General features: G+C 40.2%; 1 long non-coding RNA gene across 1 annotated transcript in view; it reads right to left on the bottom strand.

Annotated features, from left to right (window-relative positions):
• The window catches only part of LOC117197986 (uncharacterized), a 98,146-nt gene that overhangs the window by 13,328 nt on the left and 60,132 nt on the right, over positions 1 to 24,686 (bottom strand). The window contains exons 4-5 of the long non-coding RNA XR_007474846.1: positions 11,371 to 11,539; positions 2,819 to 2,891 (exon numbers count right to left, since the gene is read on the bottom strand). This is a non-coding gene — a long non-coding RNA (uncharacterized LOC117197986). The remainder of the gene's footprint in view (positions 1 to 2,818; positions 2,892 to 11,370; positions 11,540 to 24,686) is intronic.

Genomic DNA, 24,686 nt, shown 5'->3' on the forward strand with positions numbered 1-24,686 from the left:
TGGATTTGAGGGCTGCTACGGGCTTTCCTTTGAGGAAAAGCAGGCCCAGTTCTGCTGTGCAGGGCCATCGGTTCGCAGTTCAATTGTTACAGTTGATGTGGGTTTCCTTTTAGATGCCTGGAAAATGACTCTGCTGACCACATCCACATTCTGAAATACTTTTTGAGAACTTGTAACCAAACTGCAGGAACTGACTCATTTTGCAGTGCCCAGCTACCACACAATCGTACCAGAATAGACTCCAGTCAAAAGCAGAAATAGCAAGGTCTTAGAACACAGGCAACAAATTGCCTATTTATATGGGGGAAGAAAGGGGGAAATCCCAGGATGCATGGGGCAAAACGGCTCAAGCCCTGGGAGACCATGAGACGTGACCAGCCTGAGAGGAAGGACCGAACAGAACACATGACTTCATGGGCAATATATGTGCTTCCCTAAAAGCTAGAAGTCATAGGCTGATAGAAAAGGAACCTTAATGTCTAGCTCACCATAGTCCACCTAGAAAGTAGATTCAGTTGAGAGAGATGTATGCAGGAGGATTTGGGGGGGAGATGGTGTCTTGAATGCCCATTCCTGAATTCCTTGCTCAGGAAGTCAGGAGCATGCCCCTCATCTCCCAGGAGATGAGCAAAAATGGACATCCTATCAGGGATGCCAGAAAGAAGTCAGGCCAGAGCCCGGGGACACCAGGGCTTAGGATCAAAGAGATTTGCCAGTACCCTGAGGCTCCCCGACATCCTTCGTTACCGTTTCTACAGCTCCCAACGCGGTTCATCCAAGTGTGTCAGCTTCCTCATGATGTGCCAACTCTCACTCCCTCTCTCAGTGCAGAGTTCCTACCTTAGGGGGAAGATGGAAAGGAGCAAACTAGGCCCTCCTCCACAAAACAATCTATGTTCCCAAGGTACTGATTTCTCCTCCCCACAAGTGAAACCGTCATTCTCTCAGTCAGTTTCAGCCAGAGGAGGTAAGGAAATCCGGTCCAGTTGAACTAAACTATAAATGACAAAAGCAATAACTCTTTTCTGCAGGTGGGTCCCTGGCTAAAAGAATATGAATGTTAACCCAAATGCATAACTAACTAGTCAGGCTAGGTCAGGCTAGGTGATAAAAGTTAGATGGGAAGTCTCAGGTGATGTAAAGTAAGATAAACCTGGACCATACCTCCAAAGAGCTACCAAGTCCCTGGCTAAGCCCTGGTTGTTATCAGGCCTGGTGACATGGTCCAAGGTTAATAAAATGACCTATATATACATTTTATGTCTCACCTCACTGAGGCCATGTCTCTTAACATGTAAACTCCCAGATAACAGAAATTATACCTACCTTATACAAAAGGTAGGACTTTTAATATCAGATTATGAGAGTAAGAGAATGACAAGGGGCTGCAATTCATTTACACCAATCAACTCTATCTTTAAGAAACTGCAAAAGTGTTTTCTTCCCAACAGGTCAACTGCTTTTATTTTCCCATGATCCCCTTCTGCCTCCAATTGTGAAAATGAGCACTGTGTGACATGACTTTTTAACCCGTATCAAACAATAAATTTTCATACAGAATTCTAAGACGGAAACTATCAATTGATTGAACAATAAACTAGGGGCTACAAAAACCATTTTGAACACAGAATTACTTAAAATCCACACAGTTCAAAAGTCTAAACTATTTCTCACCAAGTGTAAAATCAGCAAAGACACGCCCCATCAAAAGTGTGCTTGGGGCAAGTATAAATAGAATCGAAGCATCCCACTGCGAGAAAACTGAGTAACCCCACGCCTCTGAGGAATAGATACGACAGGAAAAAATTACCCACTTTTGGATCTTTAGCTGATAGCTCAACTTTATCTTTCTTTACAAAGGTTTTCGTATCACCATAATTTAAATGAAAAAAGTAGCATTTTCCCAAAAGAGTGCCCTGCACAACTTGTACACACTCTGATCATGAGGCACAATGGGCTGGACTCCCCAGGTTCCCTGCAGAAATCACCTGTCCCTTTGGAACACCATCCTCCTTCTCTTCTGTTATCGTCTCCCACCTTCTAGCAGCTTCTTACTATGGCCAACAGGGCCCTACGCAATCTGCAATTCACTACCTCCCAGACCTCATCGACTACTTTCCCACAGGTAAACCTCTGCACAAATATCACAACATCAGAGAGGACTTTCCTGTCAGCCCTAGATAAAGCAGCTCTTTCCCGGCCCCTGGGGACGACCTCTCTGTTGGGCCAGGTTTTATTTTTCTCTCTAGCACCTTCTAACGCCTGGCATCTACTTATTTGTTCAATCACTGTCAGCCTGCCCCCTCCATGCAATCAGGGACCTTGTGCACTGCTGTATTCCCAAACTAGGAACACCATCTGGCATGCAGTAGGTATGCAATACATTTTTGTAAAGTGAACATTTCCCACCTGACAGCTTTGCCAATTGTTCTGCTACAAGCTTATGAGGTCTGGTTGGCACCTGGGACACTTTTTGTTAACATCTTATCAAATACCCCATACTTCAAGGGCCAGGTGGACAGGAGCTATAGGAGAGTGCTCATTTCCCCAGTGTGAAGAGAAATTAGGCAGGGGTTGGGGAAGAAAGAACAGTTTCTTTATACTCTCCCTGCTACCCAAGGGTAGAAGATACAGGAGAATCTTTCAGAAAAGGTAGAAATTTACTATCTTTATCAACCTAACTTGTCACCAACAGTCCTTACTTGATCTAGCTCAGAGAGAAAGAACCCTGAGATCAGGAGCCATCCTTTTAGAGGTTGAATGATTTTGTTTTTAAATTTACTTTCACATTTCCTTCCATAGGGCCGTATATACCTACTGTTGATGTAGACTTCGCATTTCATGCTAAAAGATATAAAGCATTTTCATCGCCTTTGTTGCTGTGGCCAAACCTGTATCAGAAAACACACAGACAAAGTTCGTGCCATTACAAAGAGTTTGAATGGTTAGTTATGTGTTTTTCAAAACCTATGCAAAATAACACCCAAGTTTAAATCACATGTAAAGATGATGACCCTGTCTGCCTTGAGGAATAATATTCCTAACTGCAGCATGGTACCAAGTAACACTTCTTGAAGAGTTAGTAGTATAAACCCTCCTCCCTAACCTCGTCTCCCCCAAAGAGAGGGTATCCCTCATTTTTCCCACCTTTACTTGGAGATATTTTCAAAAACGCATAATAAATTTAATCGAGGGCAGAACAGGACTTTTTACCCTCCAAATTGGCTTAAATTCTATTTAAAAATGATTTTCCAAGACATCATTGTGGAGGCCTTTGTTGTCTCTTAATTTTCTTCAGAGAAATGAGTCAAAAGCTTGGGGGAATTCTTAGACCGGACTTATTGACAGATTCCTTACTATGAGCCCTTCTTCCGCCACCATTAAAAAAAGAAAGAAAAACCACTTCTCTGCATTATTTTCCTGTCATGAGCCCTTTTTTCCCCCTTACTTTAAAAAGAAAAAAGTCCGGCTGCCAAAGGAAGATGCTTAAAGTCTTTAATGAATGTCAGTCTGTGAAATGTGCCTTGCCTCCAAGATGGCAAAGGATCAAATAAAAGATGTAGTCACTAAGGTGAAAGGAACAAAGAGTGAGTTGGTAGTTACTCCTCCTTCCTTCCCCTAATGGACTCTCCACCCCATCCTTTCTTTCATGTGTCTGCAGGTAGGTGTTGAATGAGTTACATGAGAATACGGATAAATGAATGAATGAATGAAAAAATGAACAAATGAAGACAGATATGCTTAATATATCCTCCTATGGGCAGGCTCAGTCCAAGGCCAAGAGAATTTTTAAAGAGATTTCTAAGCACTCAGAACCCACGGGCTACGGTGACATGCCCTTGCCTTCTAAACCAAATTCTTAACCTGTATTTGAAAGAGGAGGAAATTCTCAAGGTGAAACCCCTTTCCTATATTCTGAAAATTAACTCCTCATCCAAACAAAGGGCTTTATGCACATAGATGGCTTCTTATAATTCTTTACTTACAAATTCTGCCCCTCTAGATTACACCCAGAATGAGATGGAGATAAAGGAGAAAATATTAGTAATTACAGATTCTTACTCATTTTATTTTCTATGGATGAATGCTATACCGATAGAAGAATCTCCAGAAAGGTGGATGAAAGTGCATCCCCTCACATACTTCTCCCTTCCACCCCCACTTTCAAGTGAAAACATTAGAGAAAAAAATAGGGGAAGTTACATGAGTAAATGTGTTAGTGCATAAGATCAACTGAAAACAAGGAATTCCCCTCTTGGACTTCAGTGGCCTAATTAAAACTCATAAAACACAAATGACTAAAACTGCTCCCAGCGATTTGTGTAATAAGAAGCAGAAAAAGTCAATTTTGTATTTCAATATTGAGAGGGCCAGGCCTGGAAGATGTGATACTTCGCAGAATAGAGATGAGAAGACCATTTCTGAGACTTTCAAGTTCAATCAACTTTTATTCTGCTTTTCTGCCAGAAGTACTTACCATCTGTACTGGTGACATCTTGTTTGGATGTAGATTCTGGTCCCACAGCTTATCAGCTGAGTGGCCCTAAGCACATTCCTTTACCTCTCTGTGCCTTAGTGTCCTCATCTATGAAATGGGCATAATAATTGCACCAATGGGTTGTCAAGAGGATTAAACAGGTCAATGTGGGTACTCACAACTGTGCCTACCCAGAACATGGGAAGTGTGCCAGAAATGGCAGCCACCATTATCATCACTCTTTTGCTTAATCTGGTGTGAAGAAAAACATATAGCTTAGAATGGATCCACAGGCTTTGAGACTAAACTGAAGTCTGTTCCCGAAAGGATCCGGGAAGGAACTCAAGTGTGTTAAGTACCATTATTCCAGGGACCACAGTATGTGCTTTACATGTGTTATCTCATGCCACAGCCCTGGAAGCTAAATACTGATGCTCCACTCTCTGGGGCTTACGGACATAAATGGGATAACTTACTCAGCTAGCAAGGGGCCAAGTGAGCTTAAAGCACAAGTCTACTTATTTCCGAAGCCTGGGCCTCTTAGGGGGCAAACACATCAATGGATGCTGTGAACAGGTACTGTCTTGGGGTCATATGAACCACTGTCACATACTTGATACTCACTGGAAAATGTCTGGATGTCTGGAGGTTTTTTTCAGGTAATCAGAACTTTGAAAGCACCTTGTAACATTTTGCTGGGCCTGTACAAAGTCACTCAGTTTCTCTAATTGTTAATAACTCTAGTCTCACTTTATATATATCACACAACTAATTGAGAGAAATCAATGGGTTTTCATTTGAAAAGTCTTTATCCGTCTGCTTTAAGAAAGGTAGGGAAAAAAAAAAAAAAAAAGAAAAGGTGGGAAAACTAGGCTTTCTTCTAATACCACCACCAGCCATGGGCTTTCAGTAAAACAGGTGCTTAAGGAGAATTAAACTGTTCCAAGGCAGAAAAGGAAGATCATTTAAAATAAAACCTTAGGGACTTCCCTGGTGGTGTAGTGGTTAAGAATCTGCCTGCCAATGCAGGGGACACGGGTTCAAGCCCTGGTCCGGGAAGATCCCACATGCCGCGAAGCAATTAAGCCCATGAGCCACAGCTACTGAGCCTGCACTCTAGAGCCCGTGAGCCACAACTACTGAAGCCCGTGCACCTAGAGCCCGTGCGTGCTCTGCAACAAAGAGAAGCCACCGCAATGAGAAGTCCACACACTGCAACTAGAGAAAGCCCACGCGCAGCAACAAGGACCCAACACAGCCCAAAATAAAACTAAATTAAATAAATCAAAAAAATAAAAAATAAAATAAAATAAAACCTTAGTTTGCTTTTCATAATCAATGACTCCATCTTCTACCTTAAAGTAACCAGTTAAACTTCGTTTTTAAGCAAGTTATTACTTTGTTAGATTGACCTTTAAAAGAAAGCAACTAGAAACTATTTTGCTATTAAAATATAGCTAAGAAAAACAAAATGTCTCGATTATATTGACTTAACAAAAGTATTTTACATTCAACTTTTACATGCATCTAATATGTTCCTTTAAGAATTTAAAGGAAAAAAAGAATTTAAAGAAAATCAACTCTATGAGCATTCTAATGATGTATATACAACCACATTATTTATAGTTAATAATATCTATGTATTTTTCAATTTTATATTTTATATTATCCTAACTACTTTGGAATGTATAAACTAGAATAAATATAGGGTTGAAAGACAATAGGTTACACAGTTGAGAATTTAAGAACTTGAGCCAGGAAATGTCCAAGATTAAATCATTTACATTCTTTAATATGTAGAATGATTGTTTTATATCAATTTTTTAAAATTTTTTCAAAGGAAAAGAATAGCAAGTAGGCGAGTTTAAGATGTTTTCACTGGAATAAATGTTATGTATTGTTCTCCAGTTCCTTATCTAAATTGAAGGTTTCATAAGATACAAAAGTATTTTACTTTGCATGTTTTCCTTAGTAATTTAAAATTGTCTTGATTTTAAAAATACTCAATGATTATATTCAAATTTGGCTACGTTTCCTCTCCTGAATGAAGACATGGGTTCTCCAAATTCTGATTGCACAATCGAAACAGTTTGTTTAAGAAAAAGAAATTCTCGTGGTTGTGAATATAAAAATAACTAACAGTAAGAAAACTCCAATGGGAAGAAAAAATTTCATTATTTATGATAGTCTGAGATTGATAGGAGGGAATGAGTCTGAATAAGGAGATCAAAGAGAAATAAATCTAGGACCCTTACATTTGTTCAAAGATAACATTGCTGCTAGTATTTGACTGAAACGCCAAACAAATAAGTAAAACATATAGTATGTCAGACAGAGATAAGTGCTAAGAAGAAAAATTAAGCAAGATAGTGGGATAGGGAAGTTGGGAAGTAGAATGGGGAGGTTGCTATCAGCTTGGAATGAACTTTTATCCTTAGAAATATAGAGGTATTGGAGAGACATCTTATACACTTCTTTGAGAAATATTGTCAAAAGTATCCTTTTGTGGATTCAGGGTCATGCAGCACAAGGTCCACAGGGACCCTTGCTGTGGCCAGTGTGGCTCCCACGCCAAGGAGTTCACTCTCTCTGCAGTGACCCGTGTCCTTCTCAGAGCCCAGACGTCCTGCTGGGTCAAGGGCCCAGGAAATGTCTCCAGAAAGACTCTTCCCACTATTCCAGATCATTTCCTTGGGGCAGAGGAAAGAGTTATTTTGTGCATCTTCATTTTTCAAGATAAAGAAGTCAGGCTGACTGCTGATGGAGATCCTGTTGGGAAGCCTATAAAGAGATAAAGAGCCTCTCAGAGCCCTGGAACACCCACCCTCCCACCGAGGAAAACCTGTTGTAAGCATTCCGCAGCAGGCCCCTGGTAATGACCATGGTGGTGATGTCTGATGACACCAGGAGCGGGGTGACTAGGAATAAACAGCTGAAACGCCCCTGTGACTCAGTCAAGAGTTCCAGTGCCACATCTCCAGGCCTCCCTCATACCTGAAGCAGACTCATTAAGAGCAAACTTCAGCCAGACTGCTTGCTTCCCAATCTTGGCTCTATCGCTTCCTGGCTGGGACACTTTGGGTAAGTTGCTTCACCTCGTTTCTCCATGTAAAATGGGGATTAAAAACCATATTGGCCCTCTTCGGTTTTTGTGAAGATTAAGTAAGTTAATATATGTAAAGCATTTTATACCAAAACACATCTACTGAGCATCTGCCATGTGCCAGACACTGTTCTAGATGCCAATGATTCGTTTAGAGCAGTGCCTGGCATATAATGTGAGCTCAACGTATACCAGTAATGAGAGGTCTACAAACCCTTATCTCACTCTCACAGATTGATTATTATGATGCTGATTTTATAAAGATAATAGGGTAACTATTCTATCTATATAAAACTCAGCACTCCATGATCAAACACATTAATAATTTCTACAGTAAAACATAAAAACATCCTACTAATTGGGATAAATAAAGACTATAAACACTGGCTTCGTGTCAGTTTAGGTCAGGATTTGCTACCAAATTTTTTACATTAAAATCTTTTGGTTTTCAGACCTTTTTGGATTTCAGAAGCGAGCGATGGGGGACCTATATAGTAAATAAGGGGCAAAACCCACTGAAGTCTTCTTTTCCTTTCTAACTTCTGGACATGCTAATGACCAAATAAACAGTCAAAACCATTTAGGAGTAGAAAATAGGAAGCCCTTCAGGCATGGGAAATCCACAACTGCATAATTAATCTATGCCAAATATAATCTAAACAATCCCTCCTTCCCTCCAAATAGTGTACCATAAGCTTCTCAGTCAACCAATTCATTGCCACAAACAACAGGTCTCAAACAATCTTTAAGGGTTTTTAAAAGTGACTTTTGAATATAGGATAATATACTTAAGTTTTACCACTATTTTAATAGTACAACCCTATCTTTCCTATGGAAAAAAGACAAGCTATTAAATGATTTAAAAAATTGACTAAAAAACATGGACCTTCAAAGAATACAGGATGCTCTGTAGTCCATCTAGGGGAGATGAATAAACGTTATGCCAAAGTGGTAAACTATCCTGCTACCGAAGGAATTTTCTCCACATTGCATTTAAGGAAATCTTTGCAGCTCTTGAAGAGCTATACAATAACTAGTTCAAGATGTTTGCACTGCTGGTCAGCACTGGATAAAGGATTTGCACAAACGCATGGAAACCGACTTCTCTTGCCTCTTCATTACCCCCATATGTTGTTATTTATCTCCCCCAACTTCTCTGACCCCTTTCCACTTATTTTATACTCAAGTAGTGCTTTGTTCATGACCTATGTTTACCACTCCCATGGCGATCGGTACACAAAGGCAAGTCAGGAAGACATGGAACGAACGGAGATACTTATATTGCTTCATGGTTTTTTCCCCTTCTCATTATCCTCCTACTCAGTGAGACTGTAGTGGGAGGTCTGAATGACATTTGCAAACCGAGAACTTAAAGCTACATTTCAACACCCAACCCCTCAGTTGTTATAGGAACAACACTATGAGGCTTATCTAGGTTCTGACAAACAGCCACTTGTTCCGCTAGTGATTAAAGTTCCCCCTTCCAATCAAATATATACACATATACATAACCATACCTCAAAACATTTAGTTGGGCAGAACTGTATACCACACCAAAAATGTAAATACAAGCCCAAAGGGAAAGTGTTTATATTCCCAGATTTGCAAATATCAATAGTACTTAAAGAAAGTTATTCTGAGGTCTGTCCCTTGACCTGAGTCCCTTCCATTTGTAGCTTTACATGCCCACAAAGACAAAGACATGTGCATACCATTAATGTCTTTTAACAAAGTATACAAAACTTTCAAGACTCTCCATAACCCCAGAGAATTTATTTATTTTACATGTATTTTTTTTTAAATTAATAAATTGTAACAGAGAGGAGCACAAAGAATTGAAAACATGAAGATCTAAAGAAATGCTTTTGGAATATACTTTTTAGCATTTACTGTTTCAACCTGCTTCTGTCATATTTTTGTCATTCAAAACAATGGCTTCTAAATGGATGAGTAAAACCTAAAAATTATATAGAGGCTTTTTTCCATTAAGCATGGCAGTGTTTAGACAGATTATTAAATCACCATGTTTCTCCCAAGTATTTCCATGAAATACAGAGCTGAAAACAATTATGAATCACTGAACACAAACTAGCAATCAGATATAAATTACCTGTAAATATCTTAATGTTTTGTTACCACTTTTCTGTCTTCAAGACTTTGAAACCTATAAATCCATGTACTTCAAGAAAAAGAGTAGCATTTTTCCATATCCTTAGCCACACTTTAATTAAGTCAAATAACTTGTAATATTAACAAGTTTGGATCACCAGTCTGATTTATTGGAGGACCTGCCCTTAACGGCCATGTTTACCTTGCTTTTTATCTATTTCTTTGAAAATAAATACTTCTACAGAAGTCTTGAGAGCTATTAGTCTGAGAAAAATGCTCTCAAAAATTCTCAAAGTATATAAGCAGGAAAAAAAGACCAATTAACAGATCCCACTAGATTCATCTTCCTCCCCTCCACCCTCATCTCACTCTAGTGCCAACAAGAGAAACTGTAGAACTGCTATCCTGTTTTTTATTATACATTTTCCCCTTTCGAGTTAAGGATTTCAAGATTTTTGAAAGAAACAGAATGAAAACCCAAAGTCAGAAATGCAGATTTAACTCTCAATTTGAAATAATGTACTTTAAAAAGTAAATAAATAATACTGTATCCTCTATAACCCTAACCTTACAATTCTGTCACTAATAGTTTTAATTATATATATTCATATTCATAAAGGGAGATCACCAAAATGACCTACATGTTTGCTAGCAGTTAAAGGGCAAAATATTTTTCCATCTGATTCCATAAGTGGACATCACATGATTACTTCTATTGACCAATAAGAAACTGATAAAATCAGGTAGCCACCCTCCATTCTAGTTTTATTTTCTTATTTTATTCAACTTTTCCACCACAATCATTCTTAAGAAGCCATATCAAGAAATCAGACACTCATGCCTAATATAAAACTGTGTTTCCTTACAGTTCATGAACAAGAACCTATTATATATATATATAAAACACAATTACTCAAAGCATTATGGTATTTTTCTGGAAATTTACACATAGGGGCAGCTCAGATTTAAGATCAGAAAACTGAATTTAAGGTTCCGGAGAAAGAGAGACACAGGCACACCAGTAAGAACTGCTAATCATGATATCTCGAAACATCTCTCAAAAATGAACCATGTAGAAATAAACCACCCTTCTACTGTACTAATGTAATCAAAGAGAACAGTCTTAAAATTCATGACACAAGTGTAAAAAAAAAAATCTGTTACCATCTTAATCTGCCCTTCACAATCAGTAGGAAATTTTTCCAATGCATTCTATCACTTCGTAGAGTTCTAACTAAATTCTTGACATCCTAGTGTAGAAGGACGGAAAGGAGGGCAAGTTGACTAATTCTGAAAACATCCCTTTAAATATCTATCACACATACTGTTCGGACTAAATGGAAATCTATATCCATGGAATGTTAATGCCACAACTCTACCAGAGAACCCATTTTTATTCTCTTCGCCCTCATAAAAAGAAAAAGGTGGCGAGGTGTCGGGGAGCCAAGCTAGTTGTATTACATATATTTGGCTAACTGGTAACACTCAGCTCATCTTTGTTAATTACCTGGCTTCTTCTCAGCCTTTATGCTGTATTCTTGGGCTGCTCCTTTTTTAGAATTCCTCATTCTGTTTATGTGTTCTTTGGTTCAACACAGTTGTTAGGGGTCTGTGAACAATTTTACAATTCCCACACACACCATATGATATCTATTAGGGAGCAATGCCACTTTTCACTTACCAATTCTGGATAAAGCAGTATTTCCTGGTGACAGAATGCTGCTGCTTCCGTTCGCTAAAACTCCCTCTTCACAGCTTGATAAATCTGATTAGAAAATGTCTTTGTTCCAGATCACACGAGGAGCTTTTTTCCTACGAAAGTTTTCTAAAGAGTTATCTGCATTTCATTCCTGTGACAAAACGAATAAGAACAAGGGGGGTAGGGAGGGAACAGGGAGTAAGTCCACACAAGTTCCTGGCAAAGATTTTTAGCTGCATTTTTCTGAGTTTAATCAGTAAGCTACATTAAAGTGACAGTTACCAGTTCAGGGAGCCAGAGTTTGATCAAGGCAGCCACAACCAGTTTGGGTATCTTCCACTGATGTGCAGACCCCAAGGAAGTAGTCCCTTGGTCATCTATCACATGTGGCTGAATCACTGGACACCCGTCGCCCCCCCTCCTCCGCCCCTGTTGAGCAGCAGCCCAGGCAGGAGAGTGGCTGGTCGCCCGAAGCGGGACCTCTTATAGGGACCCGCCAATTAGCTGTTGACCAATCGCAGGCAGCACCTAGTACCTAAGTCACATGACAGGGCAGTCCCTATGACTACAGGATTTCTGAATTACTGGGGTTACACAAAGGACACTCATTCAGGAAAAGAGAAAAAAAAAAAAAAGCCATAAGCCGAAACAGAAAACGCCCAGGCTGTGACAACTCCGGCTTTAAAACAGGGAACACCCTAGCCTCACACAGACAGACAAAAAGCCACAACCAAGCCAGGATGGAAATCAGCGGAATGCCTGGCACATATTAAAAAATAATCGCAAAGCAGAGGCTGAGCTTACAAACCCGCTTCAGCTATAAATCTACTCCTCCTTCCCCTTCCTCTTCAGTCTCCCCAGCAATTTTACATTCTCAACTTCTTTATTCTAAAAAGCTCCGGTGAGCCTCTGCAAAGCCGCTGGAGGAAAAATGGGTGAGACACACGAGCCCCTGCTCTTCTCAGCCCCTCAAAACACCCCTGAAGGAGATTCAAAGTCTGCCGTGAAAAAGTTCCTTAAACGAAATACACGTCTCGCAAAAAGGTTGCATAAATCAGGCAAAATTAAACATGGTCAGGACAAATTTGCACGGTAACGACCAAATCATCTGTCTCTCCCCCTTTCTTTCTCTCTCATGTAATCATTTTGGACTGTTCACATCAAGAACATTCTTGTTAAGTAAATGAGCCCCCCGCTTAGCGAACTAGCTACCAATTTACTTATTTTAACACCCCCAATGTATTTCTCAATTTTTTTTATATCTTAGGAAAAATTCAACTGTGAACACCCCTACCATTTCTTTGCCCCCCACCCAGAATGGTACTTACATTTTTCCTTTGTTTGGGTCTGTCAGTTTTTCCCCCTCCCCCGACATCTGAAGCCAAAATATGGGCTCAGCTCCAACCTTCAAACCTAAAAGGCCCTATTTTGATCGTGCAAGGCTGCAACAGCTCCTCCTCTGAGGCAAGCCTGGAACACTGTGCTGCTTGCCATTCCCAATTTATGGAAGGAAGCGTATGTCAAACAAACCAGGTGATGACTCAGACTGCCTCCCCCAGCCACGTTTTCCCTAGAATGGGAGGGTAGCGTAAGTGCAGCCCATTTGGATGTGACTCAGTTTTATTAGACTGGTGATTGTAGTTAATCTGACAAGCTCACATTTTTCTTTTATAACTTGTACATTTCAGGATCACAATGCACGTTCCAAATGGTTTCAAAGAATTGGACCATGTAAAAGAGAAAGTTGCAAGACTGTTTTGAAGGTATGGCAAGGCTCTGGTTCTACTCCCAAATATTTAAAACTTCCTAATTATTTGTTGAAACTTTTACAACTGAGGCAACCGAACGTTTGAGTTCATGTGAACAGCAGTAAACAGGTTTTATAATTTTAGGTCTACTGGAGGCTTTTACCATGGGGACTCGGACGCTTTCCATCCTGAGGACCCAAGTTTAACTCTCTAAGTCTGCAGCCCACGTGGCAGTTCTTTAGGAAGTGGTCAGGGGCATGAGAGCCATGTTGCAGCTTTCACTTTTGCATTTACTGCAATTCACATTATAACTTGAGCCACTCACACACAAGCACACATGCAATACAATCATATTCTCTCTCTCTCTCTCTCTCTCTCTCTCACACACACACACACACACACACACACACACACACACACACACACAATCTGTACTGTCCTTTAATCCCAACTGGCCTACAAGCTGCAAAATAAAAACTTGAAAATCTTCAAATGTCATCTGAGAAAATTCCGATAAATAAATTGGCATGCCTAAAAGTCTTCCTCTTCAGTAAAACAAAGTTTACTACCAAGATGGGGGTGGCATTACATGGAATAAATTGTTCCCAGGTATTACGCAGACAGGAAGAATGCAGTAATAAGAAGTGCAAGTCCCCACACAAAAAATCTGGAAGGCTCGGTCTGAGCAGTTTAACTACAGTTATCTCCTTTCAGCATACTTCCTTTAACCCTGACAAAGTCAGCAACTGCTTGTACCAAGGCTTGACATTTATTGTGGATTATGCCTTGACAGAGAACTAATTTTGTTATAATATAAAAAATAGTCTATTTCTATAATATATCAAAATGTTCAAATATCTAATTTTCAAATTGGTAGAGGAGGGCAGAAAAAAAGTATACACCCTGAAACAATGAAATCCAGTTAATTCAGGAGCTGACTATTCACGTCACAAAAAGATTCCCTTTAGGGTTTTACTGGAAGAAACCCCACACTAAATTTACATATAGAACTGACTTTCAGAAGTTAAATCCACACAGAACAATTTAGAAGTGCATTTCCGAATGAAACCTTTCTATGTTAACTATGTACACATATTTCTCATTCAGATATTAAAACTTATTCATACTTCCACAGGGATGTATTAATTTAGCCACTGACTGTTTTGTTTTGTTTTGTTTTTTTGCGGTACGCGGGCCCCTCACTGTTGTGGCCTCTCCCGTTGCGGAGCACAGGCTCCGGACGTGCAGGCTCAGCGGCCATGGCTCACGGGCCCAGCCGCTCCGCGGCATGTGGGATCCTCCCGGACCGGGGCACGCACCCATGCCCCCTGCATCAGCAGGCGGACTCTCAACCACTGCGCCACCAGGGAAGCCCGCCATTGACTTTTTTTGAGTGAAATTTTATTGGCTTAAAGAAAGTTACCTTCCTACAATATATAAAGACCTTAAAATCTATAATTATATGGCTTTCAATGGAAATAAACACAGACTATGAAAACAGCATATTAATAAAATCAAATACCTAAAACTTTGGCATCTAAAAGAATCTATAATATATTTTTAAAGCCTGGGGCCAGACTTGCTGGGGGTTTGAATCCTGGCTCTGCCAAAACTAGCTGTGGCACCTGGGTTAAAATTATATGTATGTGCAGAGGACACTGTCTGACGGACAGTACGTACTATGTAAGGACTGGCTGTTCTGTTACCATTATCATCCAATCTCTACCCTTTAACTGCCCTTTGTACCATCATTTTAGAGTAATACGTACCTTAGTCAGTTCCTAAATAACATTTCTACGTGAGAAAAATACAATTCCATAACTTTTCTTAAAGAATCACTTTTTAACAATTTCACTAACGATGACAAACACCTAGCCAATCCATATTTTCCTTCCCAAAGTTTCAGGGGTTTAAATACTTGTCTGGTTTTACATTTGACATCTGTTGGAGCCTTTCTGTCCAAACTTCTTGGAGTTTCCGAAAGCCAATGCAGAATCGGGCTGGGGCCAGCTGGGGAGGACATTCAAGAAGAATTTCCATTACAGTCAGCCCAGATGGGTCAAGACATGGAAACTCATCGGCCAGGAAAGAAGGCAAAGAAGGTTTGGTCAAAGACTGGGGGAAATACTACAGCCCTGTTGGCATGGAGCACCACCCTTGACATCAACATGGGGCCCCCAAACAGAGGCGTAAGGAAGTCGTTTCAGATCCAGAAAAAAGTACCTGAGATCCACTGTTTATTCTCTCCACAGGGTCATGACATAAAACTTCACCATAGTCACCCTAAGGGAAAACCAAGGAGTGAGGGTGTGTGTGTGTGTGGGGGGGGGGAATTCGAAAAGAAACCTCAGCATGCTTTCTCTCCCATGTTGTCTTTCATTAAGCAATCTCATTTCTTAAAGGAGAAAACTACATGGATTTCCATCTGAAAACTATATGAAGAAATTCAAGCATCCCACAAACCCTCCAGTAACAAAAGCTAATCATTTCCAGCCAGCATAGAACATATTTGAAGAATGATAAAAAGGACAGCAACCAGACATCGCCGAGGTGCAGGCAAGCTTTATAAATATGGAACTCCTCAAATATGGTGCTCGGCACTGCTCTGGGGGAAAAGAGAAATAATTCTATGTTTTGTTGGAGGGCGAGCAACTGCTCCAACTTGTCTTTATCCAGGCAATGTTTCTGAGACAGATGGTAACAGAATGGGGGGAAAGCCAGCAAAACGGAGAGAAGGTGATTAGGATTACAAATGAGTGTTTGGGGGAAGGCTTGATTCCATTCCCCTCCATGCGGGAAGTCAGTTCGAAGACGCACAGAGACCCGTTTCAGTTAAAGGCAGGTTTGGCGCTCGGGCATAGAGCTTCCTCTCGGCCAACGCTCCTCTCTCCAGGCAATCTCTAAAATACCAAATGATCCAACTGTGTGGGAGTCTCACAAACCAGAGCTACAGGTCAGGGTGCAGACAGACAGCCTGGGTTCCGATATTGGCTCTGGGACTATTATCTGTGGGGACCCGGGAAAGTGACTTCATTTCCCCAAGGCTTTGGTTTCACCTGGAGAATGCGAATAACTGAGAAAATATGAGGAAGGAACAGAAATCACTGCGTCCATAATGTTTGCCACCACCATCAGCTACTAAGGGGGAGCTGCCACCCCCAGTATCAGTCTCACGACTCATCGCGGGTAAGAAAACAACAATCTTAGGCTTCTAAGTCACACTGTTCATTTGAAGGTTGACAAAATGACTTTCTCACCTATGTTTTACAATGATCAAAAATCTTTGGCATAAACAAGGTCCTACTGTAGAGCACAGGGAACTACATTCAGTATCCTGTGATAAACCGTAATGGAAAAGAATATGAAAAAGAATGTGTATATGTGTATAACTGAGTCACTTTACTGTACAGCAGAAATTAACACAACATTGTAAATCAACTACGATAAAAGAAAATCTTTGGATAACTACGAGATTCACTTTTTGGTTATACCAAAGTAATATACTTTGAGATCAGAAGATTAGTTTCATATACAGTGTAGGTAAGATTCCCAATATTAGAAAATGTTCATAGAAACCTGCCTATGTGGCTATGTGTGTGCTTCTACCGACATGCATACAAACTATGTCTAGACTTACATAAGACACTCAACATTTCTTTATGAGAGTTTGCCTCTGTTCCATGATTTTCCTATTATATAAGCAGCCACTCTGCCCGTCTTTCTGCAATGATTTCAGATCTAAGCAGTACACTTCGCTCAGAAAAGTTTTTATTAGTTGTCTTCTTTCCCCACCCATTTTAAAGAACGAACTGACTCAGTTTTTTGATGGCAACGCCACTGGGTGGGAGTGAATATGGGAGTGGGCAGGGTGGGAGAAAGGGAGGAGGAGGTGAGAGCCAAGAGCTGAATCACAGCCATGTGAGTAATCTTAGGCTTTTTTTTTTCTTCCTAAGGGTATGAATCAAATTAAGCTTGTTTTGCTGTGGGTGAAGGAAGAGGAATATAATAGTGTGAATCAGAGCAATTATCAAATATGCGGCACTCACTAAAAATTAATTACAATCACTGCCTTCTCTCACATGTCTGCCAGAAGATGCCGGAGAGCTTTTGTTAATCAATATAATCCTTTACAAAAATTCTTAAGAGTTTGAACTTCATTCTCACCCTCTTCCCTTGAAAAATTTCCTTTTACACATGCATTGCAGACCCGGGAATTATTTCGGAGCTTCTGTGAGATAATCTTTGGCCCTTAGAGATAAGTGTGAAAACAACGTGGCTAATACTGGGTAGAGACCAGGTTACACACTATCAAGCCATGAGTACTGGAAGCAAAATTCTGAGTTGATGAAAACAATCGCTCAGATGTGAGTTTAACCTCTTAAGAGCATGCCGATGGGAATGCAGCAAAAGCCACGACAAACTCGTGGGGAAAAGGGGGCATGCCTTTTACAATAGTCTTTGGTGAGAATAAAGTTGTCACACAAAATTTCTGAACTGCCTTATGCTGAAATAAGTGGATCCTCACTGTGTAAGAATTTATTAGGAGTGAGATTGAGGAGGGGATGGATCAAAACATATGAAATCAGGTTTCTTTACGTTTTTGGAATTTACATAGAGAATAAGAACATAGCTCAGCTATTTATAGTCAGGATACATATCTAACCAGACTTACAGAAAGGCACTTCCTTTTCTGCCATATTTTTTAACCCAAACTATTTAGTAATTTGTGGAATATAAATATTACCATAGGGAAAAATTTGCCTATCTAAAGAGAAAGGCTCCAATGACCAAATATTTTCTACTCCCAGGCAAGTCTATGCATTAGGAAGTCAAGAGGGCATATTTTGAACTTTATTGACACATTTACATTTTTTACTACACCAACAGCTAAAATGCATTGTTCTTTGGGTGGTTTTTTTTCTTTTAAACATGGGTATGGACATTCTGTAGATAGGCAAACTCTCTCTATGGATTTAGGACCCTTACAGAATATTCTACACACAGGAGCTCAAGGAGAACAGTATCTTTATCACACTGTCAGGTTTTCCAAAGTTCATTTCTATTTATGGAACAGTGTTTTTTGTTCTAGCACAACCTTTCATAAGGCTGCCAAATAAACTCTTTCAGGACCACTCTGAATAGGCAAAACCTTTTAACTTTTCCACGTCTACGTGTTTCTCAATTTGGAAATTTTCATCTGTAATAATGAGCTCTTTAGAGATGACAATTGGTATGCCCAGTTTTACATATCTCCAAATCTGCCTATATAAAGGAACATTTTGGAGATTTTAGTCAAGAAATATTTATATCATCTACAAAAATATATCAACGTTGGGTCCATATAAAGTGAGCTAGATCTGCTTTCAGACGAGATGAACTGGCTGTCTACCCCCCAGCCCTCAAGTTCCCTTCCACCTGGCTCCCTACCTCGGTATTTGACTTTCAAGTCAGTACTCTCCCTACTTAAAATCTCTCATTTCTTATGTAGTAGAAATAATACTCCCAAATCTAATTTTCTCACACCCTGACCCGTGTCTGTTGCAAGGGAAGAAGTGTCCAGAAATTGTCAAGAAATATTTTAGCTCTTTCTCTTTCTTTAAATGTTCTAAGTAGTAATTCCAGGAGAAGACCCTGAAAAATAGGTCTTATCACTTCTCAGAGTTTGAGTCCTCTGAAAAGAAGAGTCCTTGGGGGTACTCTGCATGGGCTTTTTCTGCTTCCCAATATACCAAATGTTTGGGGTGGGGCTAGGGGCGCGATGGTTACCATTCTGATATTTTCCATGGAGAGAACAAGAATTTTCAAAAGCATAATTGATGCTAAGTGTAAGTGAACTTAAGACTTGGTAAATCAGTCACTAACTATGCTGAGGTGACCTGGTTCTCATCTAGCAATAGGGGAGAAAAACCAAAAACAGCACCAAAGTAAACTTGGAAGCCAAGCATCCAGGAAAGGCCAGTGGTGGAGATGAAAGTGCTGGTGGTGGTCTTGGCTGGGACATGATGAGATAAGGGAGCCAGTGAGGCAGAAAACAGAGAGTAGGAGGCTCGGGCTGGGGAGGAGGGGGTGTAGGGACCCCTCACAATGCAGACCACCCCCTAGAAGTCTGGCTTGTGAAAGAGAACAAATAATAGAAATGGGAAAGAGAAACAAGGAAAGGAGGGCACCGTTTCATTTGAAAAGTATGATTTTAATAGCGAGCTTTTGTTTCCAGTCTGGTACTAAATCCTCTTTGTCATTATTTTTCCAAAAATGTATCTCTCAGCTCCCTCTCTAATTTATCTGATCCATCATTATCCTCTCTCCAGGATGTGGCCAAGCTCTCAAAACACTGCAGCCTGTGGAGGAGCAGTAAGCAGGGTAGTGAGGGAAATTGCTGAAACTACTACAGGATTAAAGGATAGAGACTGATTTAAGTAGGAGAAAGGAGAGAAAGCACCATGGTAACTGTCTGTTGTCTGAGGTGTGGGTAAGAAAAGTCCTATCATGTGGAAACTGGACGGAGGCCCTAAGCAGAGAAAGGCCTTAAGAAGAGCTGGAATAGGAACCTGGCAGGGATGGTAAAGGGGAAGTCACCCTATCCGATGGGTGGTTGACCTTAAGTCTCTTCCGACTCTGTGATTCTAGAACTCCAAGTTGCTCTATTTCAAGAGTTTTGTAGAACATTTTAAATCGCTCTAAAACAACTTCTTTAAAAGAAACTTGTGCTGAAACAAAAACAAATCGATGACGACTTCCTCTGTTGGAGAGTTTTAGGTCACAAATTAGTTTAACCTGATTACTTCCTCTATGAGGTGACAATCAATGTATGACGCCCTCTAGAACATCTCTGCCTCCGGTCTCACTTCCGGTGACCAGAAACCCTCCTAAAGTGAGGTGGCTTGTTGTACAGTAATGTACTTTTCCTCTCTATTCCTGCCCCAACAGGTCATTGGAAGAGTACATGATCCATTAAAAACTCTAGCCATGCAGTTTTTAAAAAGAATGAAAATATGCCATTTGCAGCAACATGGATAAACCTGGAGATTATCATACTAAGTGAAGTTAGAGAAACACAAATATCGTATGATATCACTTATATGGGGAATCTTTAAAAAAGGATACAAATGAACTTATTTACAAAACAGAAACACACAGACTTAGAGAACGAACTTATGGTTATGGGGCGGGGGGCGGGGAAGGTTTGGGGGATGGGATAGATTGGGAATTTGGGATTGACATGTGCACACTGCTATATTTAAAATAGATAACCAACAAGGACTTACTGTATAGTACAGGGAACGCTACTCAGTATTCTGTAATAACCTAAATGGGAAAAGAATTTGAAAAAGAATAGACACATATATGTATAACTGAATCACTTTGTTGTACACCTGAAACTAACACAACATTGTTAATCAACTATATTCCAATATAACATAAAAACTTTTAAAAAACTGTAGCTATGCTATAGTTATGATAACTGAGATGTCACCATGGGGGAAAGCTGGGTGATGGATACTCAGAGTCTTCTCCATATTATATTTCTAACTTCTTGAGAGCCTTTTTTGAGAGAGTAATTCTTTCAAATGAAAAAGTCAAAAAATAGAAACCTTCAGCTGTCAAAAAAATTTATCTTCAAACTAATCATAACAAACCAAAGTCAAAACTCATTTCTGGATAATTATTCCCAATGATGCTAGCTCTCTACTTAATGCTGGGGAAAAACATTCAATGGGAAAACCAAGAAACCATAACACAAGTACCTGGCCAAGCTTCTCCCTCTTTGTTTAATGCATATGGAAGAGTAAATTTGGTATCATAAAATCTAAAATGTAAACTAATAACTATAGATGACAAAACAAAGATTTATATATTGGCTTTATAATTTTAAGATCTAGAAAAGAGACCCAGTCTATTTCATACAACCTGAAATGTCGTTGATTATAAGACACTCCATTCTTTTATGCACCATTAGGAAAGAAACAAACTTTGCCAATTAACGATGACAAAATCCCTTAAACACAGTCCTGAGTGACAGTCAAACTAGCTTTTCATTGCTTTGTTCTGTGAGATTTGGCGATTTCTCCTGCCTTCAGTTACACTGCTTGGCGTGTGACTGGCAGTCCTCCTGCATGTATCTCAGCAACAAATAACATAGCTTCAACCACTTGTATTTTTCTAGTTGTTGCTTTGAAAGAAAATGTGGGATTTCAGTAATTTCTCCAACAATGAACATTTGCTTCACTAATATCAAACTTAGCCTGTGCTGTTCTCATGCCTTTCTTTCTGGGTACACAGTAACATTTTGTTACAGTGCCAATAAAATTTTATTTCAATAAGTGTAACCTCTTTTTTGAGGTATAGTTGATGTATAATATTATATAAGTTTCAGGTGTACAGCACAGTGATTCACAATTTTTAAAGGTTATACTCCATTTATAGTTATTTTCAATACTGGCCATATTCCCTGTGCTGCACAATGTATCCTTATAGCTTATTTATTTTATACAAAGTAGTTTGTATCTCTTAATCCCTTACCCCATCTTGCCCCTCCCCCCTGCCTTCTTCCCATTGATAACCACTAGTTTGTTCTCTGTATCTGTGACTCTGTTTCTTTTTTGTTATAATCACCAGTTTGTTGTACTTTTTAGATTCCACATATTATCACCGTAGTGATATCATACGGTATTTGTCTTTCTCTTCCTGACTTTCTTCACTTAGTATGATAATCTCTAGGTCCATTCATGTTGCTACAAATGGCATTATTTCATTCATTTCATGGCTGAGTAATATTCCATTGTGTGTGTGTGTGTGTGTGTGTGTGTGTAACACAACTTCTTTATCCATTCATCTGCTGAAGGACAATAAGTGTAATCTTATTGAAAGCATATCAAATGGTGGGTACCCTTAGCCATATATAGAACCAACAATACAACTCAACTAAATTGTTGGCCATGTAAACAGCTATGGCCAACTTTGTAAATGCGTGGGCAACAGCAACTGCATCATGACCACCGCCTGGCAGATGGCACCTGAGAGAGGCTGTCCATTCTAATATGCATCCCAATTTTAGAAATGGTTAAATATGGGGGATGGGTAGAGGGGATCTCTTCGAACACCCGAAATACTATAGCTGCTGTAGGTCCCCTTCCAGCCTGAGAAAATCTTTATTTCCCATAGCCTGTTTCTGACCACCTTGTTCAGGTGATTAATTCACTCATTCATTAAAAAATTTTTATTGAGTACTACTAACTTCCAGGTACTGGGCTATGTTCAAGGGATACAGCAATTAACAAAGGAGACAAAGTCTGAACTCATGGAGTTTCCAGTCCAGAGAAGGACAGACAATCAAATAAATGCAAAATATGCTAGCTGGTGATGAGATCTCTGGAGGGATAGAGAAGGTAAACAATCCTGGGGTGCAGGCAGGGGTAGGAGTCTGGGGGTGGCTGTTATTTTGTTTAGAGTGATCAGTGAATAAAGGCCTCTCAGATCAAGTAGGCATTTGAACAAAGTTCTGAAGAAAGGGAAGAACTGGGTTCCAAGGAGATCTAGGCAACAAATGAGGGGGTAAGGCAGAGGAGAGAACTTGTGCAGGGGCGCTGAGGTAGGATTATACCTGGTCAGTTACAGGGACAGCAAAGAGGCCAGTGTCACTACAGTAGAATGAGCAAGGGAGAAAGAAGGAGATGACACAGATTCAGTTGGGCAGGGATGGGGGGAGCAGATCACATAGAGCTTTCAAGGACATTATCTTTCAAGGACCATGGTCTTTACTCTGAGAAAAATAAAAACCATATGAGGCTTTTGATCAGGAGAGTGGAACAATCTAAAAGGGCACCCCCTGGGGCATGAGTGGAACAGAGCGCCTAGTTGATTAATTCAGATGAGATGTCAGTGGCTTGGCCTGGGTGGTTATCAGTGGAGATAATGATGACTGGTCAGATTCTGGATATATTTTAAAGGAAGAGCAGATAGGATTTGCTGATGGGGTACATAAGCTAAAGAGAGGCGTCAATGGCTACTCCAGGGTTTCTGGTCTGGGCAATTGAAAGAATGAAACTGCCATTTCCCAAAAAGGGGCAAGTTAGGTATGGCAGGGGTAGGGAGGTATGCAGAGGGGGATGAAGAGTTGGATTTTAGACATGCTAGGTTTGGGGTGCCAATTAGACATCCAAGCAGAGAAAAAGTTGAAACTGAGCAGAGAGTTCCAAGATGAAATCATCAGCATTTAAGTGGTATTTAAAGCCAAGAGATTAATTTGACTTTGTGAGAGAGGACAGACACAGAAGTGGTAGGAGGACAGAGGCACTTGAATAAGAAGAGGTTGGGGTGATGCCAGGAGGAATCATCAAAGACTGGCAAGGAGCACCCTCTGGGAAGGCAGAGTATCAAGTGTGGCATCAAGGAAGCCAAGGGAAGGAAATGATTTCCAGGAAGATGGCAGGAGCAGCTGGGTCAACTCCTACTGGCAGGCTGAATAAGATAAGGACTGGGGACTCAACAATGAATTTGAAATGTGGAGGTCCTGGGCGCTCTTGATGGGAACCATTTGGGGTGGTAGTGGGTGGGGACACAAAGCTTAACTGGAGTGAAGACAATGGAGCATGGGAGGAGAAGTGTTCGTAGCAGAAAATAGAGACAACGCTTTCAAAGAGAAATGGCGGGAGGGAGGGAGACGCAAGAGGGAAGAGACATAGGGATATATGTATATGTATAACTGATTCACTTTGTCATAAAGCAGAAACTAACACATCATTGTAAAGCAATTATACTCCAATAAAGATGTTAAAAAAAAAAAAAAGAGAGAAATGGCACGGTGGCTGGAAGGGGGTGGGGGTGGGAGAAACGGATGATGCTAGAGAACCCACGGTAATTGCCGGAGCCTCAATTAGGAGACAGATGATGGGACCCAGTGTGCCATGGAGAGGTTAGCCTTTGGTGAGGCAGTACAGGAAAACAACCCCATGAGCAGCCATGGAGGTATGTCAATAGGTCCAGAGGCAGGAATGTGTGGAAGGTCTAATTTCTAGTGTCGTACGACTAAGAACTTCTCTTTAGACATGGATTAGTTTGTTCTCCTTTGGGACTTTTTGTTGTTGCTGTTGCCACATTGGATCTAGTAAGCCCATAGCCCCAATCCAAATTTTTTTTTAAGTAACTAAAGAAACAGAAGTTTTAGAAAGGAAACAGAGACTTTGTTGTTGTCGATGTCACCCAGAGTGATCTGTGGCTATATATTGGAATACCTGGCAAACGTTAAACCACAAACATTAAATAGAACTGTGAATGATAAATGGCGTTTGCTTTTTCTTTACACAGCTAAGAAACACAATGAACTCGAAGCAAAGTACATCAGTACCAAATAATAATGCAAAGGCACTATAGCAACTATAATATCAGTATCTTTTGTATATGAGTCACATTGTTTGAAAACAGCCAACTACATGGTTTATACAGATCCATCACCTGGAGTCGTGAGACAAACTTCAGATGGAGTGTCTCTCTAGCAGCGACACTGATCACCCCAATCAGAGGCACTCCCTGTGTAGCATCTCTCAGAAGCTG

Source organism: Orcinus orca, chromosome X, assembly GCF_937001465.1.
Source record: "Orcinus orca chromosome X, mOrcOrc1.1, whole genome shotgun sequence".
Lineage (NCBI taxonomy): Eukaryota > Metazoa > Chordata > Mammalia > Artiodactyla > Delphinidae > Orcinus > Orcinus orca.